Source organism: Manis pentadactyla, chromosome 13 (genome assembly GCF_030020395.1).
Source record: "Manis pentadactyla isolate mManPen7 chromosome 13, mManPen7.hap1, whole genome shotgun sequence".
Taxonomy (NCBI): domain Eukaryota; kingdom Metazoa; phylum Chordata; class Mammalia; order Pholidota; family Manidae; genus Manis; species Manis pentadactyla.
In genome coordinates this window covers 86,410,281-86,415,142 of record NC_080031.1, presented here as the reverse complement: position 1 = coordinate 86,415,142, position 4,862 = coordinate 86,410,281, and positions in this window count along the sequence as shown.

The following is a 4,862-nucleotide window of genomic DNA, read 5'->3' as shown; positions in this document are numbered from 1 at the left end:
CTTGGCTCCGCCTCCTCCTAAAATTGTATTTTTAAAATAATAGTTTATAACAAATTACTCATCAACCACTGTGAGGAGCCAACCACAGATAGATTCTCGTATTGTATTCCACATTAATAAATCAGTTTTCTTAAGTTTTATTCTGTGTAAAAGGGAAAGAAGGACCAAGGAAAATACTTCAGAAACACGTAGTCTCAGAGATGTCAGCACAGAAATAACACACTGACTGGCATGGCCCTGGCACCTCCAGAGCGAGCCTAAATGGTCGGCCCTCAAAGTAAGTCCATTGCTGTCCTCTGCCAAAGTTAAAAAACTCCCTTCATTTTCAAAGCTGTACCCCAGAATATGGCCCTGCCCAGAGTGCCCGCACCTCGCAGCCTGGCCCAAAAGCTACCCTCCCACCAGAGGAGTAAAGTGCAGCTGTGCCCGTACAGCAGTCCTACTGACAACGCCAAGGGGCCCTGGGCCAAGGGAAGCCCAGCACCTCTCCAGAGAGAGATACACCAAGTACAGAATGGACACTCAGAGGATAAGGAAGGGGCTTCAGGGCGCTTGGCTTCTAGCCTAGTGACTTACCATACACCCAGCTACACACACGTGCACACGCACAGATAAGGAGAAAGCTGCACTGTCCCCAGGCCCTGGACCCCAGGTCAATCCCACTGTCTCTAACACCCATGAGAAGAGAGAAGCCATTCCATCTCTTATCTTGCAAATTCCAATTCCAAACTTTGGCCCTGAGTACAAGCCCCAAGTTTCTACGAATAAACTTACAGATCAAGGGTCAGGAGAACACCCAGGACAAGTGAAGGGCCGTCACCCCAAACCCCAGTGGTGACACCACAATGTGCCCATTTGCTCCAGCCCCCCATCTCAGACCCCTAATGCCCTGCTGCCTCCAGTCTTCACTCACCCGGTACCTTGATTTGGATCATTTGTTCTCTGCATCACCCACTCATCACCCACTGCATCATGTACTCATAAGAGAAACCTCACTTCTTTCCAGACCAACTGAGTTACAGATGAAGCAAAAATGCTTCCTGAAGAGACTGCTCTTTGGGAAAACTCACTTTAGTAGGCCAATATGTGGGGTCTAGCGCTAAGTCATACGTATCACAGGTGTCAAGCAGTGGCACCTGACACACACATCCTCTTACAATTCTTTCCACAAATAACTCTGTGCAGTAGGGTTGTAGATCATGGAGCTGGTCAGAGGCTGGGAGGATTTTGACTCCATAATTTTCAAAATGTGACACAAATCACAAATGTTACAGTGGAAAAAGAGTGATAAAGTTGATTACATGATCATTGAAATTTATCTATGCCCACAAAAAGAAAGTTGAAAAACCTCAAACATATACATAACATATACAACAAAGACTAATTTATCAAGACTCACAAAAACCAATAAGAAAAACTCAGCTTAATAGGAAACTGAAATACAGATGTAAAGAATTGACAAGAAGAAACATAAAAGAGGCCAATTTCCACTGCCTATTTTCCTGCCTCCTTGCCTATACTGGTTTCAGCAGGATGATGGCTACCAAGATAAAAAATTCATATGCCCTTTGACTGAGTAGTTTCACTACTAGGATTTACTCTCTGAACTTATTGCAAAGGTTCCCCCCAAATATATACAAAATCGTCATAGCACTGTTGGTAAGAGCAAAATCAAAATCAACAGAAGTGACCATCAGTTGGACTAAAAATGCAATATATTCAGAAAAGGACTACTATGCAGCTATGAAAAAGGGTGGGATAGATTTGTTTTTACTGACAAAGAAAATCTGCAGGCTAAATTATTATTTGGAGAAAAAAAGCAACATGTAGAAAAGTGTAATCCTTTTTGAGTTTAAAAAAGAATCTAGATTCATACATGCAAGTATGTGCCTAATTTTTCCCACAGGGAATCCCTAAGAAACTGTAACAATTATCTATGAGGACAGGGTAGAGGAACAAGGTTTAGAGCTTTTCTGTTTTCCCATTTCTGTAGCTAAAGTTTTCTAAAAATGTCTTTCTTTTTTTGATAATAGCAGCACGATTTTTCTGGATGGGAAGATAATGGCCTAATACTTTCCTTCCTTGCAGCTCCCTACATTTGAAGAGCAATGACCTGTTAAAGAATGTAAATACATCATCAGGAGAGGTTTTGAAGGTCAGCTTGGCATCGAGCAGCAGAGGCACTTTAACTCATTCCTGCTGCCTGTGCCGAAGTCTCAGGCCAGGAGCTTCTAACAACCCACAGGATCCGCGCTCTCTTCTCCATGGCATCTCCCAGCCCACTCTCATGGCACCGGCCTCCAGGTAGCACAAGCATTGCCATGACCCACCCTGCCTGGGAAGGGCAGAACAGCCAAGAGCCCTCCAGAATGGTTGGGTCCTGACCGCGGGCAGCCAAAAGAGAAGCTCACTCCTTGCACAGAGGAGCCTGCTTCCTCCCTGGTGGAGGAACAGCTCCCGTCCCTGCTGGTGACTGGTGTCAGGAGTCAGACCGTGAAGACCAGCCTTCAGGGACAGACAACAGGACACAGGCTCTTTCAGGCGGGTTTGAGGGCCAGAGACATCGGATTTCTTGGGCTCCCTTTGCTCCCCTCTGGTAAATGTAAAATCCATGCCTGAAACCCACTTCCCTTAAAAGACCCCCATCAGCTGCTTGGGCACCTCCTTCACTCTAATTCCGCAGTCTGATTGTGACACAAACTGATTTTTCTGGAAATCACAGATATTAACTGACTCCCATGCTCCCTTGCATCAGACACGATTGAACTGCATGCTGGGCTGATGCCCTGGTTCTGGAGTTCCCAACCCGCCTACCTGGCCTGCGTGTGGCACTTCGATGGAATGTGATGATCAGATCTGCATCTCCCACTTCAGACACGAGCCCCAAAGGAAGTGGTCTTGATTCTATATGCTCCCCTTGTTTTCAGCTTCTAGGACTGTGGGAAAATTTTCTTTCTACCCTACACAGTGTTACTAACTGTGAAGCCCCCCATGCCCCGATCCTCTCATATCCTACACCTGGGCACCTTCACAAACTCCTGGCAGCGGCCAGGTGCCAGCACGCAGGCCCCAGCCCTCAGGCTGAGACAGAGCCGGCCTGAGGAGCCCACTGTCTGCACAGGGGGCAAGGCACAGAGGTGGGAGCCGAAGGGGCCGCCAGCTGCGGCTCATCACACAACCAGCACACTAAAGGGCTCCGGTGGCCCCGCCGGAGTGGAGCCGTTTGGGGTTAAGAGGATTAATCCCTACAAGCCACGCTGCCCTTGAGGCCACAGCCTCGGGTCAGGGCTCGCGAGTCTAGCCCTCACAGCCACTGAGGCAGGACAAGGGCCCTGAGGAAAACTGGGCCTTCGCAGCGGAGCCGATCCCCCGCCTGAAGCCTGGCCCCTTTGCACGCAGATGCCACAGTAGCCACTGGAAAACTCCCAGAGAAGAAAAGGGGGCCCACAAGGAAAACTGATGTGTCTGTGAAATTGAACTTTTTTTTACTTTTTCTGAGCCAGAGAAGCTGGAGTGGGGGTGGCAGAGGCCATCACAGGGCTAGAGAGCAGGCAGGAGGCACAGAGGAGGAGCGGGGCCAAGCCGGTGTGGTCAGCTGCCCCATGGTGACTCGGGGAGAAGCACACGGACAATTGAGGAAGGGGCCGGGGCAGAGGCTCGCTGTGCCCACACAACACCCGGCCCCACCTTCCGTCCTCTGGGAGCCGGCTGTGCCAGGGCTTGCCTCCCGGCCGCAGCTCCCAGCCTGAGGTCAGACACCGCCCCTGGGAGAGCGAGGATCAGCTCCTCCGCCACCCAGCCACCGGGCAGAGGGTCTCCGGGACACGAGACTTGCGTGGCTAAAACCACCTAAGTCCAGAACAAGCCTGAACAGAGTCCATGGGGACTCCAGAAACACAAGAGAAGTTCTGGGAGCCACTTTCACAGGTAAATCTCTGTCAGTTTTCTCTTCGGCTTTCATCCCAGAATTTACTGATCATAGGGCCCAAGTCTAGTCGCTCACAGCGCAGGACCCCAGGCAACTCCTTCACCCTGGTGACCAAGTCCCTCATTCCAAGCACTGGAAGGGCCGCCTCCCTCGGAGCGAGGTGATGGGTATGACACCAAAGCTCCCAGCCACTCTGTGACTTTGGAGCCTCTGCCTCCCTTGCCCCAGGGCCCAGCCCTGACGGTAGGGGAAGGACCTGAACCCTCAACTCCCTCCACTGCCAAGGTCATAGCTTTACAGAGAAAGGAGGGTTACCTTAACACAGAAAGGGCAGAGCTCTAGGAAGCTTCCCACGCGCTCGAGTTGGTGGGGGCAGTATTTCTCAGCAAGGGGACATCTCGACTGACTTGGGCCCAGGTGAAAAGGGAAAGCCTGTGATTTGGTACAACTTCTCTCCAAGCCAACAAGCCAAGCCCGGAGCTTGGCAAGGAGACCCACAGTGAGCTGAACGCACTCTTTGTACTGGGACCTGGACACAGCTCCTGACACCAGGAAGGAGGACCGGGATTCCTGACACAGGAGCAGAAAGCTGGGCGCACCCACCTGCCACCAGCCACTCAAGTTCAGGGCGATGCCTGAGGGAACCAGCAAAGGCAGATATGGATTTTACAGATGAGCAGCCATGCTTCTGATGTGACAGTTCTTGTGAAGAACACTGTGAGCTCAGATTCCGTAACCAGAATGCCATTTGTTAACCAGTCAGGTGTTACACAGAAAAGGGTCCCCGTGGCTACTGGGCAATTGAATATCTCAACTTTCAGTTCCTCTTTATTAGAGAAGTGACACCATGTTGATTTGATATGTGAATACACAGGAATGAAATGAAATAAGATTTTACAATGCTAGATAAATGAGATGGAGATCTCACCCTTCA